Source organism: Nicotiana sylvestris, chromosome 1 (assembly GCF_000393655.2).
Source record: "Nicotiana sylvestris chromosome 1, ASM39365v2, whole genome shotgun sequence".
Lineage (NCBI taxonomy): Eukaryota > Viridiplantae > Streptophyta > Magnoliopsida > Solanales > Solanaceae > Nicotiana > Nicotiana sylvestris.
This window is the reverse complement of record NC_091057.1, coordinates 52076912-52098413: the sequence shown is the minus strand read 5'-3', so window position 1 is coordinate 52098413 and position 21502 is coordinate 52076912. Positions and strand designations below refer to the sequence as shown.

Genomic DNA, 21502 nt, shown 5'->3' with positions numbered 1-21502 from the left:
GGTATTATTTTAGTCTGCCACAGAGATGACTCTATATTATTTAATCCCGGTTTCACCTTTTCTTATGTGTCATCATACTTTGCTCGTTATTGGGTACGCCTCATGAGTTTTTGCTTCACCTGTTCATGCATCTACCCTGGTGGGCGATACTGTTGTTGTAAACCATATGTACCGGTCATGTGTGGTGACTATTGGGGGTCTGGAGACCAGTGTGGATATTTTATTATTTTGTATGGTGGATTTCGATGTCATTTTGGGCATGGATTGTCCATCTCCGTATTGTGCTATTCTGGACTATCATGCTAAGACAATCACATTAGCTATACTGGGTGTGCCACAGACTGAGTGGCAAGGTGTGACTGATTATGTTTCTAGTAGAGTGATCTCATTCTTGAAAGCCCAACTTATGGTTGGGAAGGGTTGTCTTTCGTATCTAGCCTTTGTGACGGAGGTCGGTGCTGAGACTCCCAGTATTGATTCTGTTCCAGTTGTGAGGGATTTTCCCGATGTATTTACTGCAAACTTATCGCGCATTCCACCGGACAAGGATATTGATTTTTGTATTGACCTTGTGTCGGGCACTCAACCTATTTCTATTCCACCGTATCGTATGGCACCAGTGGAGTTAAAGGAATTAAAGGAGCAACTTCAGGAACTCCTTGATTGTGTCACCTTGGGGTGCGCCGGTTTTATTTATGAAGAATAAGGATGGCACTATGAGGATGCTCATTGATTATATGCAATTGAACAAGGTAACAATTAAGAACAAGTATCCTTTGCCTCGCATTGATGATTTATTCGACCAGCTTCAGGGAGAGAGAGTGTTCTCCAAGATTGATCTTCGTTCAGGCTATCACCAGTTGAAGATTAGAGACTCCAATATCCTTAAGACAGCTTTCAAGACCCGATATGGTCATTATGAGTTCTTGGTAATGTCTTTTGGGCTGACCAATGCCCTAGCAGCATTCATGCATTTCATAAACAATGTGTTTTAGCCTTATCTCGATGCATTTGTCATAGTCTTCATTGATGATGTTCTGGTGTACTCACATAGTCAGGAGGAGCACGCAGAGCATTTGAGAGTTGTGTTGCAGAGATTGAGAGAGTAGAAGCTTTATGAAAAATTCTCCAAGTGTGAGTTTTGGCTTAGTTCAGTGGCTTTCTTGGGGAACGTGGGGTCCAGCGAGGGTATTCAAGTTGATCTGAAGAAGATAGACGCGGTTCAGAGTTGGCCCAGACCGTCCTCAGCCACAGAGATTCGCAGCTTTCTTGGATTGGCAGGTTATTATCGTCGTTTTGTTCAGGGATTCTCATCTATCGCAACACCCTTGACCAAGTTGACGAAGAAGGGTGCTTCATTTGTATGGTTGGACGAGTGTGATGAGAGCTTTTAGAAGCTCAAGACAACTTTGACCACAACTTCAGTGTTAGTTTTGCCATCAGCTTCAGGTTCATATACCGTGTATTATGATGCTTCAAGAGTTGGCATTGGTTGTGTATTGTTGCAGGAGGGTAGAGTTATTTCTTATGCTTCTCGTCAGTTGAGGCCCCATGAGAAGAACTACCCCGTTCATGATTTGGAGTTCGCTTCCATAGTTCACATGTTGAAGATTTGGAGGCATTACTTGAATGGTGTGTCTTGTGAGGTGTTTACTGATCATAGTAGCCTCCAACACTTGTTCAAATAGAAGGATCTCAATTTGAGGTAGCGGAGGTGGTTGGAGTTGCTTATGGATTAAGATATCACTATATTGTACCATCCGGGAAAGGCCAATGTGGTGGCCGATGCTTTGAGCCGAAAGGCAGTGAGTATGTAGAGTTTGGCATATATTCCAGTTGGGGAGAGACCTCTTGCAGTTGATGTTCAGGCCTTGGCCAATCGGTTCGTGAGGTTGGATATCTCGGAGCCCAATCGGGTATTGACTTGCGTGGTTTCTCGATCTTCTTTATATGATCGTATTAGAGAGCGCTAGTATGATGATCCGCATTTACTTGTCCTTAAGGACAGAGTTCAGCATGATGACCCCAGAGATGTGACCATTGGTGATGATGGGGTGTTAAGGATGCAGGGCCAGACTTGTGTGCCCAACATGGATGAGCTTCGGGAGTTGATTCTGGAGGAGGCCCATAGCTCTTGGTATTCCATTCATCCGGGTGTCACGAAGATGTATCAGTATTTGAGGCAGCACTATTGGTGGAGGAGGATGAAGAAAGACATTGTGGGATTTGTAGCTCGGTGTCTCAATTGACAACAGGTGAAATATGAGCATCCGAGACCGGGTGGCTTGCTTCAGCAGATGGATATTCCCGAGTGGAAGTGGGAGAGGATCACTATGGACTTTGTTGTTGGACTTCCTTAGATTTTGAGGAAGTTCGATGCTATTTGGGTGATTGTGGATCGGCTGACCAAGTCCGCACACTTCATTCTTGTGTGTACTACCTATTCTTCAGAGCGGTTGGCAGAGATCTATATTCAGGAGATTGTTCGTTTGCATGGTGTCCCAATTTCCATCATTTCAGATAGGGGCACTCAGTTTACTTTGCAGTTTTGGAGGTCTGTGCAGCGAGAGTTGGGTACTCAGGTTGAGTTGAGCATAGTTTTTCACCCTCAGACGGACGGGCAGTCCGAGCGCACTATCCAGATATTGGAGGACATGTTGCGTGCTTATGTCATTGCTTTTGGAGGATCATGGGATCAGTTTCTACCGCATGAAAAGTTTGCTTACAACAACAACTACCAGTCGAGTATTCAGATGGCTCCATATGAGGCTTTATATGGGAGACGGCGTAGATCTCCAATTGGTTGGTTCGAGCCCGGTGAGGCTAGGCTATTGGGGTCAGACTTGGTGCAGGATGCTTTGGAGAAGGTGAAGGTGATTTAGGAGAGGCTCCGTACAGCGCAGTCGTGACAGAAGAGTTATGTTGACGGGAAGGTTCGAGATGTGTCCTACATGGTTGGTGAGAAGGTTCTGTTGAAGGTTTCGTCCATGAAGGGTGTTATGAGATTTGGGAAGAAAGGAAAATTGAGTCCTCGGTTCATTAGGCCTTTTGAGGTGTTTCGGAGAATTTGGGAGGTGGCTTATGAGCTTTCTTTACCACCCAGCTTGTCGAGTGTGCATCTGGTATTTCATGTTTCTATGCTCCGGAAGTATATTGGGGATCCGTTTTATGTTTTGGATTTCAGCACAGTTTAGTTGGATGGTGATTTGACTTATGATATGGAGCCAGCAGCTATTTTAGAGCGTCAGGTTCGAAAGTTGAGGTCAAAGGATATAGGTTCAGTGAAAGTGCAACGGAGAGGTCGGCCCGCGGAGGAGGCTACCTAGGAGACCGAGCGGGAGATGCGGAGCAGATATTCTCACCTGTTTGAGGCTTCAGATATGTTTCTTGACTCGTTCGAGGGCGAACGTTTGTTTATGTTGGGGAGAATGTGACGATCCGGCCAGTCATCTCATGAGTTACCGCTCCGTTTTCCCTATTTCTACTTCTTTATGATTTGTTTATCCGTGTTATGTGGTATCGGATTGGTCGGATCGAATTCGAAAAGGAATTGGAAAGGTTGGACACACTTAGTCTGTTTTGAGGAAGGTTAAGTTGGAAAAGTCGACCGAATGTTGACTTATGTGTTAGAGGGCTTGGATGTGAGTTCCGATGGTTCGGTTAGCTTCAAGAGGTGATTTATGACTTAATAGTGTGATCGGAATGAGTTTTAGAGGTTCGTAGTAGATTTAGGCTTGAATTGGAAAAGTTGATATTTTGGCAATTTCCGGTTGGTAGGAGAGATTTTGATATAGGAGTCAGAATGGAATTCCAAGAGTTACAGTAGTTCCGTTATGTCATTTGGGATGTGTGTACAAAATTTCAGGTCATTCGTACGTGGTTTGGTTGGGTTTTTGATCAAAAGCGGAATTTAGAAGATGTTAGAAAGTTTGGCTTGAATCCGACATGTTTTGGTTTATTTGATGTTGTTTGAGGTGTTTTGAAGATTGGTACAAGTTTGAATAATGTATTAGGATATGTTTGTGCTTTTGGTTGAGGTCCTGGGGGCCTCGGGGTGATTTCGGATGGTTGACGGAAAGGTTTGAGACTTGTTGCAGCTGCTGAACTTTGATGCTTCTGGTATTTCCGCACCTGCGGATTGGGGACTGCAGGTGCGGCGCCGCATGTGTGGGAAATTGGTCGAAGAAACGAAGAGTGGCTTGAAGTGCAGAAACCGCAGAAGCTGTTAGGGTAACCGCATCTGCAATGTCGCAGATGCGGGTAGGGGACCACAGATGCAGACTAAGGGGAGTTAAGTGATTTCCGCAGAAGCGGAGGAAGAACCGCAAATGCGGTACCGCAGAAGCAAATATCGGGACTGTAGATGCGAAAACATCTGGGCAGAAGGTATAAATTGTGGCCTTCGCGAATTTTGAGTTATTTCACCATTTTTGACTTTGGCTTTGGAGTTTTTTGGACGATTTGAAAGAGGGATTTCAAGAAAACTTCATTGAGGTAAGGAATTTGGACCTAAAACTCGTTCCTATTGTTGATATCCAATTTTTTCGTATATATTTTTTATATGAAAATTACCTTTCAAATAGAATATGTATGCATATATAAGTATGTCCAAGGGTTTTCTTATTTTTCATTAATTTTTAAAGATTTTTGGATCAATTTATTGCCCTGTTTTATCAAGAAAAACCCAATAATTATTCTCAAAATTGTCATTTTGGCAATTCACTTACTAGATTCTCATATTTATACTAAAATATAGCTAACATAATTTTTGCATAATTTTACAAATATATTTAGTATTTTTAAAAGCTAAATTGCATATAATTTCAATATTTGCTTATTTTAAGATTTAATTGTGTTTATAATTATAAAATTGACTCCAGTATTATTATTTTTATAATTATATATTATTAATCATTTAGTACCTCTTATTATTTCCAGAAATTATTTTACTAGTTTTTATAAAATAAATAAGGGAAAATGGCTATTTAAATGTTAGCCCATTTGTATTTCAATTCTGGCCAGATGGGAATCCCTAATTGAACCCAATTTCAGATCCCATTACCCGGCCCAAATCCTAAATTTACCCGACCCACAACCCTCTTAATAATCCGCTCGAATCCCTCTTTCAATCCGAGCCATTGATCATTTAGATCAACGACTCATACTCACCCTTTCCTTTTTAATTTCCCAATACCCCCAAACCCTAATCATTTCTCACCGGTAGCCGCCCCCGGATTCCCCCTCTCCTAAATTCTCTTTCAGAAACCCTATCCGACTCCCTCCACTTCCACCCTAAAACCACCGAAATCCATGGCTTCCAAGGCCATAAAAGTCCTATACCGGCCTCCTATAACTCCTACACGTTTGGTTACTGAAGTTTCAATGCCTGACCATGAAGAAGCTTGGCCCAGAGTTTGTTTGATTCGAGTTCTATGGCCACCTCCGGCCTTGCTCCGGCATGCCACGACTATTCGAGCCTGATCTCGACTTCTCCTGCTCAGATCAACGACTCTCCAAGCCTTTCTCACCATCTGGTTTCTTCTGAAACCCTAACTTTTGAGGTTCTTCTGATTTCTTTAGATCTGTTCTAGATCCGTGTTTTCCCTAAACTTTTAAATGGTTTCTCGAGATTTCTTTCAACAAACTATGCTTTCAAAACCTTTATCTTTCCGATATAGGGTTTTTGTTAAGTTATTTAGATGTTTCTCTGATTTTCTTTTTATCTTGTGTGTTTCTTCTACTATGTTTCTTATTAGTTTCTTCTACTGTGATTTTTATGTGTCTCTCCTAGTGTGTTCTTACGAGTTCTTCTACTGTGTCTTCCTATGTGTTTCTTCTACTATGTTCTTATGAGTTCGTTTACTGTGTTTCGCATATTGTTCTTTTACTATATTAATCATGAGTTTCTTCTACTGAAAGATGCATGTTAAAGGTCTCAGTTCCTTTCTGAAATCTCTGAACTTGTTTCGTTAGTATCTTTTCCTTGATTACTTGTGATTTCATCTCTACACTCGATTGATGGCAAGAACTCTAGAATTTGGGGGTTCATTCGAGTTTTGAGACCATTAGTTATGTGATTTGTTTGTTCTTCATCTCTGAACTTGTTTGATTTAAAAAAAAAGCCCTAACTTCTTTGTACCTATTTCGAGTTTCTGAAGTTATCTCATCTACTACTCGATTAGGCGTTCAAAGCTTTGTTTCGACCTTTATTTCTTTATATGGTTTTGATTCCCTGTTAAACTCTTCTAAGGTCTTTCTACTGGACCCTTTGTATGCTATTTGATACTCTCTCTCTTCTACATTGCTGAGTTACTGAGACTGACCTATGTGACTACCATGTTCCTATAGTTTAAAATCCTTAATTAAAGGAAGTCTCGTACTAATTGATTTTAATTGATACCAGTTCCTTAATTATCGCCGTACCTTCTTTCTGCCTGTTTTCACACTATAAATACCTGCTCTTCATTGACACCAACACTCATGGTCTTTCTGAACTTATACCCATACTCAAAAGTATTTTCTCTTGTCGCCTGTTTGCAAGTCCTACTACATGCTTTTCTCTATTTGCTTCTTTGAAACTGGTATGTCCTGATTTAAGGTTTTCAGCACCACAACAATGTGTTTATTTACTACCTTTGTATGCATGTCTACCTACTGCTTCTGTATAGTTCAACACTTATTCTAGCATGCTAAAATTTCTTTCAGCCTGTTCTATTATGAATCCCAAACCCCTACCCCTATGTGTTCATGCTATGGTTTGAGGCACGACAATACTGCAAATTATTGTCCATGAATCAAACTTGATCCCCTGGGATCCTAGCCTCTAATAATGTGTGTTCTAGAAAACTTATAGGTATGCTAGCATTCTCCATTGCTGGGCATGCCTAAAGCCTGCCCTTGCATAAGCAATAGGCTCTTCACAATTTCCCTATTCCCCTGGACCCTTTATGGGTACTTATTTGTAGCTGTTTCCCTCTCTTTTCCCCCTTTTAGCATTTTGTTCTTCACTTGCACACTTTCTTAGTCTTTAAGTTCTCCCCCCCTCTTGTGAGCCTTGCCTTAGGACCCTTTGAGCTCCCTATGAACTTGGACACTTGAAGGCTAGCCCTTCCACACTGCACTTATCCCTGTTTTAATAATACGTTTGCGTGTCAGCATTGCCCTGAGTCCCATTGAGGCTCTTAGGGAACTTTGACACACTCAAATGGGAGAAAGGCTTTGGATCATGATCTCTTGGAGTTGGTTTACCTCATAACTCAGTGAGGAAGTCAGAATCAGGCTTCCTCTAGTTGTACTTTTATTTATGTTTTTTCTGATGTATTCTTATTTTATTCCGGGCTGTAATAATTTGTAATAAACTCATGGGGATGGTTAGTGAAAAGGGTGGGTAACTATGTATGCAAAGGGTAGATACCTTGTCCATAGGTATTTTGAATTCTACATATTCAAAATGCATATAGAAATCATGCCTATATGTCATTTTGAATTTTGCATCTCCAATTCTCACATAGATACCATGTCTATAGGTATTTTGAATTCTGCATACACAAATGTATATAGACATCATGCCTATATGTCGTTTTGTATTCTGCATATCCAATTCTCATATAGAAGTCAGTCCTGTAGGATTGTTCAATTCTACGTATTCAATTACACATAGATACCATGCGCATAGGCCTTAAGCAAAATTCTGCAAACTAGATACCATGTTTATAGGATTAAAACCAGTCTTACACATCTAGATACTATGCCAATAAGTTTTTTTTTGCATTTGTACACCACGTCTACAAGGTTCAAAATCAACAACGCATAGAGAGCATGCCTATAGGAACTCCTAATCGAAGCTGAGCCGCTTCATTCACGTATAGAGCTAAAATTGGAAATAATGGGTACTGTCAGTTGTAGAACTTGTAACCAATTCATTAAGACTTGCCTCTCTTTTAACAATCTGACTACCCTTATTTAGCGAGTTTAACCAGTATATTTCAGGCCCTACTATTTCATTGTTTTTCTGAATCCAGTAGATATTATGCCTGTAGGATCCTTGTCCAACGCTTAGGCAAGCCTTAGGGTAAAATTATAAGCTGAATTTGTTTCTGTTAATTATTATAACCAACAGGAAGGCCTGATTCGGACTTATTATATGAGTTATGTAATAAACTAAAAATGCCTCAGTAACCGTCCATCTTCATCTATAATAATCAGACCTAAACAGTATGTGTAAGTCATGCTGATTACGTGTTTCTTTGTTCAAGGAGGTATATCTGAGCCTCTGCTTGTTATGTGATTTCCCTCAACTTTCAATACGTGTTTTGTATGTCGCCTTAGGTTTTTTACCTTTGAAACTACAAATAAGCCCAATATCCCTCCTTTAGGATTAGTAGTCCTAAATGCCTCCGGGACTGATAGGATTGGGACGGGTAATAGCATGCAATAAGTAAACGAGACCAACCCGCGCATTAAATACCTTAACGGGGTGGGAAGGGTAGATATGGATATGATGACCACGCGATAACGTCATGTGTAGCCCCTCATTGAGGAAGATTACCGGATGTTGTGTGGGGTGATCCATATTTTTAGTAAACCTAGACCCCCCTTTCCTTTATTCTTATTTCTTTAATATTTTCATTCTAGAATTCGCTTCCTCAAATTGCTCTTTTAAACTTTGTCTATTTTCAAACCTTTATATGTGAAATCCCCTCCTATTTGAGCTTTATTTGTCTACATGTTAATTGCACCCCAAATTCACAATAATTGTCTGGCCGAGAACCACACTAGTGGATTCTGAGGGGTTCCAAACACCTACCCATTTGAATAATTTCAAGCCCTTACCCAATCCCTGGTTACTCAAATCAAACCCTCTTGGTGTCCTAATGAACCCTAATCATTAGGTGGTAACTCCTCAAATCAAACCCAATTCCCAAAAGGAATGAGTTGTCCCTCCAAATGTTACAAACCCGATTCCGAGAGGAAAAAGGGGGCGCGACACCTATGCTATTATTTCACGGATTAGAGCTTGAAATTATGGAAATTAAGGGTTAAAATTGAGAACTAGGGCTTGGAAATTTAGACCTTTGATTGAGGATTTGAAGAACCATTTGAGGTCGGATTTCAGAATGTTTGATATGTATGAACTCGTGGGGAGATAAAGAATCTATTGATGTAAAAATTATCGAATTCTGAGACGCGAGCCTAGGGGGGTCGGGTTTTGGTAATTTCGGGATTTGTGTCATATTTTGATTATTTTCGCTCGGGCTTCGTTCCCTTAGCAAATTTTGACGTCCTCATTCTGATTTTTGATAGATTCGACCCGAGTGGAGGCTGATTCGAGGGGAAAAGGCATCGCGAGCTAGAGATTTGACCGGTTCGAGGTGAGTAATGATTGTAAATGATGTTGTGAGGGTTTGAAACCCCAGATTGCACATCGTAGTGCTATATTAAGGTGACGCACACGCTAGATGACGAGCGTGAGGTCGTGCACTGTTGGGGATTGTGACTTGGTCCGTCCCGAATGACTATTTTACCGCGTATTTGACTGAAATCTATTTGCTATCATCATGATTTGGGCTGAATGCCATATTTGGGCCTTGCTCCAACTATTTTAACCCTTCGAGAATTTTTACTAGTATTTCCTCACTGTTTTGACTTTATACTTGAACTCAGTCATTTTATATTTCATTGTTTTCGTACTCAGCCATGTTTACTCTGTTTTAACACTTACATGATCTTTTAAATGATATTTTTGGGATGAGAATCATGTTTTACTATTGCCTGAGTGGCTTGTGAGGATTTTGACTGATTAAGGCTGAGGGCCTATGTTGTGAGGAAACATTTGAAACTAATTATGAGGCCGAGGGCCTGAGATATGTACGCCACGAGGTGGCTTGATTGATATGAGGTCGATGGCCTAGTGATGATGCCATGATGAGGCTTGATATTGCGCTTGTGCCGTAATGGGCCCCTCCAAGAGTCTGTACACCCCCAGTGAGCACGTGTACCCATTGTGATGTGAGATTGAGCGCGAGGGGTTGGTATTGTTCTGAGATGTTGCCCGAGCGGCGAAATTGTTGATATTGTGCCCGAGGGGTGAACCTTTATAAGTTTACTTTCATAATTGACTGTCAATTACCTGTTAAAATGTTGAAAAAGTCTTTTCATGAAGTTAAATTTAAGTTAAAGGATTTCTACCTATCTTTCATTGGTTTTTACTATTTTTAATGGTTTTACTGCTTCATTATAGCATGCTTTTGTGCCTTACGTGATTTCCTGCTTTTAGTTTTTATTTATAATTATTACTCACTAAGTTGGAGTACTCACTTTACTCCCTGCACCCCTGTGTGCAGATTCAGGTGTATCTGGTCCCGCTCCCGAGTGCTGACCTTTCTGACTTAGGCGGATCCGAGGAGTCTCTAGGTAGTTGTTGGTGTTCGTAGCCCGGAGCTCTTCCCTATCTTGTTCCTTTCTATTCTTAGTTTTTGTATTAAACTTTATAGTTATATATTTGGAGTATTCCATTTTGTTAGATGCTCATGACTAGTGACTCCCCGGTATCGGGCTGTGTTGGGTTATTTTCCGCGAATTATGCTATTATATGTTAACTTTTTATTATCTTATCATATTTTAGATTTAATTCTTATGGTTTTAACTATTAAGAATTGGATATGGGAAGTGCCGGCTGGCCTCGTCTTCACGAGAGGCGTCATCACGATCGGGTCTGAGTTTAGGGTCGTGACAAGTTGGTATTAGAGCCTAGGTTACATAGGTCTCACGAGTCATGAGCAGGTTTAGTAGAGTCTCACGGATCAGTACGGAGACGTCTGTATTTATCCTCGAGAGACTGTAGAACCTTTAGGAAAAACTTCAGATTCTTGAAATTCTGGTCGTGCGAATTTGTTGATCCAAGTACTAAATTTCCGTTATTCTATTCTCTTACAGATGGTGAGGACACATGTTGCCGGTCAAGATGGACGACCACCAGTACCACCAGTTGTGGCCACTAGAGGCCGAGGATGTGGTCGTGGTTGTGGTCCTAATAGGGGTAGAGCAGTTAGGGCAGCACCTGTAGACCCACCAGCTGGCCCAGTTCAGGATCAGGTCCCAGTTATGGGCGCTCCAGCAGCACCAGCTCAAGCACCAGCTGTGCCCATTGTGATTTTGGGTCTATAGAAGGCCTTGGCTCAGATCTTATCAGTTTGCACTGACCTAGCTCAGGTGGTTTCAACCACTACAGCCGTAGCTACTTCTTAGGCCGGGGGAGGCAATCAGGCTCCCGCCGCTTGTATGCCTGAGTAGGTCGTGCAGAGACTTCAGACGTCGGGGGCATATCCAGCCTAGCCGGTTGCAACTGCTCAGGACTATGTAGTTCCTGCCATGCCGGAGGATGAGCAGCGTAGGTTGGAGAGGTTTGGTAGATTGCAGCCTCCGACCTTCAGTGGTGCAGAGGGCGAGGATGTATATGGTTTCTTAAATAAGGGCCAGAGGATGCTTTGTACAACAGGTATTATGGAGACCAATGGGGTCGTTTTCACTACTTATCTGTTTTTTGGAGCTACCTTCACTTGGTGGGAGGATTTTGAGAGGTGTATCCCTATTGGTGAAGCACCTCTTACCTGGCAGAAGTTCTCCATTCTCTTTCTGGAGAAGTATGTGCCGCAGTCCCGCAGAAAGGAGCTGCGTAGGGATTTTGAGTGGTTGTGTCAGGGAGAGATGAATGTGATGCAGTACTAGATGAGGTTCTCCGAGTTAGCTCGTCATGCTATTTCGATGGTTCCGACATATAGAGAGAGGATTAGGAGGTTTGTTTATGGCCTCACTTATCAGCTTCATATTATCATGACCAGGGAGAGGGTTATTGGTGCTACCTTTGAGGAGGTTGTAGACATTGCTCGAGAGATTGAGTTTGTTCGTCGCTAGGAGCGTCAGGAGAGGGAGGCCAAGAGGCCTCGAGAATCTGGTAGTTACAACGGTACTCCTTCGAGAGGTCAAGTTCAGCACGACAGAGGCCATCCATTCAGGCATGCTCAGCCAGCTCGCCTAGGTTATCGTGGGGTGTCATCGGGTCATGGTTCTCATAGTTCTCATAAGGTCCAGTCATCTCTTAGTGCCCTTCCAGCTCAGAGTTTGTCCCGTGCTCCATCGGTTCAGGGCTCTTCTATGCCGGGTGCATCTGCTAGTCACTCCGGTGCGAGGGGTTCCCTTTAGTCCCCTTCTCCAGCACTTGGGAGTTGTTATAAGTATGTTGAGATGGTTCATATATGGAGGCAATGCCCTCATCGTCTTGCGAGTTCATCTTAGCAGAGGGGTCAGTCATCGGCCTTAGCGCCAATTACTCCAACACCACCAGCCCAGCCAACTAGGGGTGGAGGTCGGTCATCTAAGGGTCACCCCAGAGGGGAAGGTCGATCAGGTGGCGATCAGGCCCATTTCTATGCACTTCCAAGTAGACCCGATGCTATTGCTTCAGATGCTGTTATTACAGGTGTTGTTTCAGTTTGCCACAGAGATGCCTCTGTATTATTTGATCCCGGTTCCACCTTTTCTTATGTGTCATCATACTTTGCTCGTTATTTAGGTACGCCTCGTAAGTTTCTTGCTTCACCTGTTCTTGTATCTACCCTGGTGGGAGATACTGTTGTTGTAAACTGTATGTACCAGTCGTATGTGGTGACTATTGGGGGTCTAGAGACTCGTGTGGATCTTTTATTATTGTGTATGGTGGATTTCGAGATCATTTTAGGCATGGATTGGCCATATCTGTGTCATGCTATTCTGGACTATCATGCTAAGATAGTCACCTTGGCTATACCGGGTGTGCCACGGATTGAGTGACAAGGTGTGACTGATTATGTTCTCAGTAGAGTGATCTTATTCTTGAAAGCCCAAGTATGGTAGGGAAGGGATGTCTTTCGTATCTAGCCTTTGTGAGGGAGGTCGGTGCTGAGACTCCTAGTATTGATTCTGTTCCAGTTGTGAGGAATTTTCCCGATGCGTTTCCTGTAGACCTGCCGGGCATGCCACCGGATAGGGATATTGATTTTGGTATTGACCTAGTACCGAGTACTCAACCTATTTCTATTCCACCGTATCGTATGGCACTAGCGGAGTTGAAGGAATTAAAGGAGCAACTTCAAGAACTCCTTGATTGTGTCACCTTGGGGTGCGCCGGTTTTATTTATGAAGAAGAAGGATGGCACTAAGAGGACGTGCATTGATTATAGGCAATTGAACAAGGTAACAATTAAGAACAAGTATCCTTTGCCTCGCATCGATGATTTATTCGACTAGCTTCAGGGAGCGAGAGTGTTCTCCAAGATTGATCTTCATTCAGCTTATCACCAGTTGAAGATCACTGTCTCGGATATTCTTAAGATGACTTTCAAGACCCGATATGGTCATTATGAGTTCTTGGAAATGTCTTTTGGGCTGACCAATGCCCCAGCAGCGTTCATGCAACTGATGAACAGTGTGTTTCGGCCTTATCTCGACTCATTTGTCATAGTCTTCATTGATGATATTCTGGTGTATTCGCATAGTTAGGAGGAGCACACAGAGCATTTGAGAGTTGTGTTGCAGAGAGTGAGAGGGGAGAAACTTTATGCAAAATTCTCCAAGTGTGAGTTTTGGATCAGTTCAGTGGCTTTCTTGGGGCACGTGGTGTCCAGCGAGGGTTTTCAGGTTGATCCAAAGAAAATAGAGGTGGTTCAAAGTTGGCCCAAACCGTCCTCAGTCGCAGAGATTTGTAGCTTTCTTGGTTTGGCGGGTTATTATCACCGTTTTGTTCAAGGATTCTCATCTATCGCATTTCCCTTGACCAAGTTGACTAAGAAGGGTGCTTCATTTGTATGGTCGGACGAGTGTGAGGAGAGCTTTTAGAAGCTCAAGACAACTTTGACCACATCTCCAGTTTAAGTTTTGCCATCAGCTTTAGGTTCATATACCGTATATTGTGATGCTTCGAGAGTTGGCATTGGTTGTGTATTGATGCAGAAGGGTATAGTTATTACTTATGCTTCTCATCAGTTGAAGCCCCATGAGAAGAACTACCCCGTTCATGATTTGGAGTTGGCTGCCATAGTTCATACGTTGAAGATTTGGAGGCATTAATTGTATGGTGTGTCTTGTGAGGTGTTTACTGATCACAGTAGCCTCTAACACTTGTTCAAATAGAATGATCTCAATTTGAGGCAGCGGAGGTGGTTGGAGTTGCTTATAGATTATGATATCACTATATTGTACCATCCAAGAAAGGCTAATGTGGTGGCTGATGCTTTGAGCTAAAAGGCAGTGAGTATGGGGAGTTTGGAATATATTCCAGTTAGGGAGAGACCTCTTGCAGTTGATGTTCAGGCCTTGGCCAATTGGCTCGTGAGGTTAGATATCTAGGAGCCCAATCGGGTATTGGCTTGCGTGGTTTCTCGGTCTTCCTTATATGATCGCATCAGAGAGCGCCAGTATGATGATCCGCATTTGCTTGTCCTTATGGACAAAGTTCAGCACGATGATGCCAGAGATGTGACCATTGGTGATGATGGGGTGTTGAGGACGCAGGGCCAGACTTGTATGCCCATTATGGATGAGCTTCGGCAGTTGATTCTGGAGGAGGCCCATAGCTCGCAGTATTCCATTCATCCGGATACCGCAAAGATGTATCAGGATTTGAGGTAGCACTATTGGTGGAGGAGGATGAAGAAAGATATTTTGGGATTTGTAGCTCGGCATCTCAATTAAGAGCAGGTGAAATATGAGCATCAGAGACCGGGTAGTTTGCTTCAGCAAATGGATATTCCCGAGTGGAAGTGGGAGAGGATCACTATGCACTTTGTTGTTGAACTTCCTCGGATGAGGAAGTTCGATGATATTTGGGTGATTGTGGATCGGCTGACCAAGTCGGCGCACTTCATTCCTGTGTGTACTACCTATTGTTCAGAGCGGTTGGCAGAGATCTATATTCGGGAGATTATTCATTTGCATGGTGTCCCAGTTTCCATCATTTTAGATAGGGGCACTCAGTTTACTTCGTAGTTTTGGAGTTCTATGTAGCGAGAGTTGGGTACTCAGGTTGAGTTGAGCACAACTTTTCACCCTCAGACGGACGGGCAGTCCGAGCGCACTATCTAGATATTGGAGGACATGTTGCGTGCTTGTGTCATTGATTTCGGAGGGTCATGGGATCAATTTCTACCACTTGCAGAGTTTGCTTACAATAATAGCTACCAGTCGAGTATTCAGATGGCTCCATATGAGGCTTTGTATAGGAGATGGTGTAGATCTCCAGTTGGTTGGTTCGAGCCCGGTGAGTCTAGGCTATTGGGGACAGACTTGGTGTAGGATGCTTTGGAAAAGGTGAAGGTGATTCAGTAGAGGCTTCGTACAACGCAATCGAGAAAAATGAGTTATACTGGCAGTAAGGTTCGAGATGTGTCCTACATGGTTGGTGAGAAGGGTCAGTTGAAGGTTTCGCCCATGAAGCATCTTATGAGATTTAGGAAGAAAGGGAAATTGAGTCCTCGGTTCACTAGGCCTTTTGAGGTGCTTCGGAGGATTGGGGAGGTGGCTTATGAGCTTGCTTTGACACCCAGCTTGTCGAGTGTGCATTCAGTATTTCATGTTTCTATGCTCCGGAAGTATATTAGGGATCTATCTCATGTTTTGGATTTCAACACGGTTCAGTTGGATGATGTGGAGCCAGCAGCTATTTTGGAGCATTAGGTTCGAAAGTTGAGGTCAATGGATATAGCTTCAGTGAAAGTGCAACGGAGAGGTCGGCCCATGGAGGAGGCTACCTTGGAGACCGAGCGGGAGATGCGGAGCAGATATTCTCACCTGTTTGAGGCTTCAGATATGTCTCTTGACTCGTTCGAGGACGAATGTTTGTTTATGTTGGGGAGGATGTGACGACTCGGCCAGTCGTCTCATGATTTACCACTCCATTTTCCCCATTTCTGCTTCTTTATGCTTTTTTATCCGTTTTATGTGGTGTCGGGTTGATCGGGTCAAATTCGTAAATGAATTGGTAAGGTTTGAGACACTTAGTCTGTTTTGAGGAAGGTAAGTTGGAAAAGTCAACCGAATGTTGACTTATGTGTTAGAGGGCTTGGATGTGAGTTCCGATGGTTCGGTTAGCTTCATGAGGTGATTTATTAATTAGGAGCGTGATCGGAATGACTTTTGGAGGTTCGTAGTAGAATTAGGCTTGAATTGGCGAAGTTGATATTTTGGTGATTTCCGGTTGGTAGGCGAGATTTTGATATAGTGGTCGGAATGGAATTCAGAAAGCTGCAGTAGTTCCGTTGTGTCATTTGGGATGTGTGTGCAAAATTTCAGGTCATTCAGACGTGGTTTGCTTGGGTTTTTGATCAAAAGCGGAATTCGGAAGATTTTAGAAAGTTTGGCTTGAATCCGACGTGTTTTGGTTGATTTGATGTTGTTTGAGGTGTTTTGAAGATTGGTAAAAGTTTGAATAAGGTATTAGGATATGTTTTGCTTTTCGTTGAGGCCCCGGGGGCCTCGGGGTGATTTCGAATGGTTGACGGAAAGGTTTGAGACTTGTTGCAGCTGCTGAACTTTGTTGCTTCTGGTATTTCTGCAACTGCAGATTGGGGACCGCATGTGCGACGTCGGATGTGCGGGTGATTAGTCGTAGAAGCGAATAAGGTCTTGAAGTGCAGAGACCGCAGAAGTGGTTAGGGTGACCACATCTGCGATGTCGCAGATGCGGGTAGGGGACCGCAAATGCAGACTAAGGGGAGTTAAGTGATTTCCGCAGAAGCGGAGGAAGAATCGCAAATGCGGTACCGCAGAAGCAGATATTGGGCCCGTAGATGCGAAAATGTCTAGGCAGAAGGTATAAATTGTGGCCTTCGCGAATTTTAAGCTATTTCACCATTTTTGACTTCGGCTTTGGAGCTTTTTAGACGATTTGAAAGAGGGATTTCAAGGGAAATTCATCGAGGTATGGAATTTGGACATAAAACGTGTTCCTATGCTATTATTTCATGGATTAGAGCTAGAAATTATGGAAAATAAGGGATTAAATTGAAGAACTACGGCTTGGAAATTTAAACCTTTGATTGAGGATTTGAAGGACCATTTGAGGTCGGATTTTAGAACTTTTGATATGTATGAACTTGTGGGGAGATAAGGACTATTGATGTAAAAATTATCGAATTCCGAGACATGGGCCCGGGGGGTCAGGTTTTGGTAATTTCGGGATTTGTGTCATATTTTGATTATTTTTGCTTGGGCTTCATTTCCTTAGCATATTTTGACGCCCTCATTCTGATTTGGATAGATTCGATGCGAGTGGAGGCCAATTCGAGGGGCAAAGGCGTCGCGAGCTAGAGATTTGTCCGGTTCGAGGTGAGTAATGATTGTAAATGATGTTCTGAGGGTTTGAAACCCCGGATTGCACATCGTAGTGCTATATTGAGGTGACGTGCACTTGATTACGAGAGTGGGGTCATGCACTGTTGGGGATTGTGACTTGGTCCGTCTCGAATGACTATTTTACCGCGTATTTGACTGAAATCTATTTGCTATCATCATGATTTGGGCTTAATGCCATATTTGGGCCTTGCGCCAACTATTTGAACCCTTCGGGGATTTTTACTGGTATTTCCTCACTGTTTTGACTTTATACTTGAACTCGGTCATGTTATATTTCACTGTTTTCGTACTCAGCCATGTTTACTCTGTTTTAACACTTACATAATCTTGTAAATGATATTTTTGGGCTGAGAATCATGTTTTACTATTGCCCAGGTGGCTTGTGAGGATTTTGACTAAGTAAGGCCGAGGGCCTATGTTGTAAGGAAACATTTGAAACTGATTATGAGGCTGACGGCCTGAGATATGTACGCTACGAGGTGACTTGATTAATATGAGACCGAGGGCCTAGTGATGATGCCATGAGGTGGCTTGATAATGCGCTTGGGCCGTAAGGGGCCCCTCTAGGAGTCTGTACTTCCCCAGTGAGCGCGGGTATCCATTGTGATGTGAGATTGAGCCCGAGGGGCTGGTATTGTTCTAAGATGTTGCCCGAGGGGTAGAATTGCTGATACTGTGCCCGAGGGGCAAACCTTTAGGTGTTTATTTTTCATAATTGACTGTCAATTACCTGTTAAAGTGTTGAAAAAGGATTTTCATGAAGTTAAATTTGAGTTAAAGGGTTTCTACCTATCTTTCACTGGATTTACTATTTTTAATGGTTTTACTGCTTCATTATAGCATATTTTTGTGCCTTACGTGATTTCCTGCTTTCAGTCTTTATTTATGATTATTACTCACTGAGTTGGAGTAGTCACTTTACTCTATGCACCCTGTGTGCAGATTCAAGCGTATTCGGTCCCTCTCCCGAGTGCTGATCATTCTGGCTCAGGCGGATCCGAGGAGTCTCTAGGTAGTTGTTGGTGTTCACAGCTCAGAGCTCTTCTCTATCTTATTCTTTTCTTTTCTTAGTTTTTGTATTAAACTCTGTAGTTATATATTTGGAGTATTCTATTTTGTTAGATGCTCATGACTAATGACACCCCGGTATCAGGCTGTGTTGGGTTATTTTCTGTGAATTATGCTATTATCTGTTAACTTTGAATTATCTTATCATGTTTTAGATTTAATTCTTATGGTTTAACTCTTAATAATTGGATATGGGAAGTGTTAGCTGGCCTTGTCTTCACGAGAGGCGCCATCACGAACGGGTCCATTTTTAGGGTCGTGACAGGTTCTAAGCTTATTGCTTGAATACAAGAGAATATCTTCCGATTTTATCGAGATAATGTGCTCAACCGAGTGGTGATAGAACGGTTAGGTGCACAAGGTGTTTAACAGCGATTTCAGACAACTCCAGCGTAGTTCTTAGCACTTTGGAGGACAAACGTATGTTTAAGTGTGGGAGAATGTAACGACCCGACCGGTTATTTTGAGCGTTAGCGCGTTCTTTGCCAGTTTGAGGCCATGAGTAGCTTCACTTCAGGTATTATGACTTGTATATTAGGTCGGAATCAGAATTCGGGAAGTTTGGATTTGGATTTGGAAAGGAAATTCTCATTTCAAAAGCTTTAAGTTGGAAGAGTTGACTAGAATTGGATTTTTGATTAAATGACCTCAGAATCGGGATTTGAAGGTTCTAACAGGTTTTTATGATGATTTTCGGACTTGGACGTATGCCCGGATCGGGTTTTGGGGTGACCCGGGAGCATTTTGGCGCCTATTGTGGAAGTTAGCATTTTTAGAAGAATTTCATAAATTTGGGTTGAAGTGCATTTCAATGCTATTGATGTTCGTTTGGGATTTCATGTCTGGGAATAGCTCCGTATTGTGATTCTGGTATTGGGAGAGTAATCAGAAGTGAATTTGGAGGTCTGTAGGTCATTTTGGAGTCATTTGGCGAAAGTTAGAAATTTGAAGGTTTTTGAGAAGTCTGACCAGAGGTGGACTTATTTTATATTGGTGTTGGAATCCGATTCCAGAAGTTGGAATAGGTCTATAATGTGGAATATGACTCGTGTGCAAAATTTTAAGTCAATCGGATTTGATTTGATAGGTTTCGGCATCAGATGAGGAAGTTCGAAGTTCTGAAGTTCATCAAGTTTGAAATGGGGTATGATTTGTGATTTAGGCATTGTTTATTGTGATTTGAGTCCGCGAGCGGGTTCTCATGATGATTTGGAGCTGGTTAGTGTGATTAGACGGTGTCCCAGGGGACTTGAGTGGAATTCGGGTGGTCAATGGATCAGAAATGAAACATAAGGAATGGCTGAAGTGCACCAGTTCTGGTGTAATCGCACCTGCACAAGTTTGGCCGCAGGTGCATGATCGCAGAAGCGAGGGAATGGTCGCAGGTTCGGTTAGGGTGAAGAAGGGCAGTGACCGCAGGTGCGGTGATTTACCTACAGATGGGGGTGCGCATCTGGGCTGAGGAGACTGTAGAAGCGGATTTTGGTCTTGAGCCTGGGACCGTAGAAGCGATACATGCGTCGCAGAAGCGGTCTATGCACCGCAGGTGCAAAAATGCTAGAGGCAGTAAGGTTTCTTTAAAACGGGGGTTTGGCCCATTCTCTTCCATTTTACTCTTGTTTGGACGATTTTTGGAGAGCTTCAAGTGGGGTATCCATCATCAATGACAAGGTAAGCTATCCCCACCTATCTTGAGTTAAATGCATTGATTATGTATAGATTTTGGCATGAAAATTGATAGAAATTTGGGAGTTTGAGGAAAACCTAGAAAATTAGTATTCCTGGATTTTTACCACGATTTTGGCATGAAATTGAGAGTAAATTATATATTTGAGTTCGTGAGGTTATGGGTAAACTTTATCTTCCAAGAATTTCGGAATCCAGGCACGTGGGCCCGAGGGAAATTTTGTCAACTTTTCGATTGGGATTAGGAATTGTTATAAATTGGATTATAATGAGTAATTGATAATATATTAATGAGTTTACATAATTATTGGCTAGTTTTGGAGCAATGTGCATCGATTTGAGTCTTCGGAAGGGCATGGAATGCCGGTTATAGAACTCCGGAGCGAGGAGTCTCCTTTCAAACCTTGTAAGAGAGAATTGTCCCCATAAGTGAATTAATTGGATATGTGCTCCTATTTGTGGGGGCTACGTACGCACAAGGTGATGAGAGTCCGTGCGTAGCTACTATTATGCATAAGTCCGGGTAGTCTAGGACCCAAAAGCATGATCCACTTGTAATATTTGGAATTTTGTTGTCAATTTAAAATGCTTAAATCATATTGAATTGGTAAATAAATTTCTAAAGGAATTAAACATTATTTTCTTGACCATTAAAGAGAATTGCCATTTCTTTGGATAATTGTTTTTCCTGATGATGTCTTGATTGACTGTTTGAATGCGTGTTTCTATGTGTATCGCGTCGCATGTATGATTCGCGAGCGGGGTGATTTTTTATTTATATTTGACAACGTCACATGTATAATTCGCTAGCGGGGTAATAGATGCATCTATGGTTTGCGCCATTCGACCCTCTAGCAGTGCACAATTTAAATATTATTGGATCGGGCCGTACGTCCTCGGCATGATTTGCACATGCTTGTATTGCTTGCCTTAATATTTATAAATGAGGATATTGCTTCCCTAGGTTGAGAATAAATGTATAAATGACGAAAATGAATTTGGGAATTTCCTATGAATATAAGAATTGTTTGCTTGCTTCATGCTATTGAGTTACAACCATTTTTATAAAATTCTCGATTTACTATATTATTGGTATATCATTATTGGACCACTAGCAAGTGTCGAAGTCGACTTCTCGTCTCTACTTCTTCGAGATTAGACGGGATACTTACTGGATACACGTTATTTTCGTACTCATGTTATACTTGCTGTGTATTTTTGTTGCACAGGCACATACATATCTAGTAGCCTGGTTTGACGCAGCAGCATGGTTGATCCGGATACTTAGGTGAGCTACACTTCTCGAGACGATCCGTAGCTAGCAAAGTCTGCTTTAGATTATTTTATTGTATTTTCTTGCTAC

At 42.3% G+C, this 21502-nt stretch overlaps 1 long non-coding RNA gene across 1 annotated transcript; it reads left to right on the top strand.

Moving 5' to 3' along the window:
- Positions 1-3363: 3363 nt before the first annotated feature.
- On the top strand, positions 3364-21421 carry LOC138879546 (uncharacterized). The gene is made up of 5 exons (XR_011402701.1): positions 3364-4494; positions 9304-9371; positions 10344-10413; positions 18328-18400; positions 21369-21421. It is a non-coding gene; the product is annotated as an uncharacterized lncRNA (long non-coding RNA).
- Positions 21422-21502: the final 81 nt, after the last annotated feature.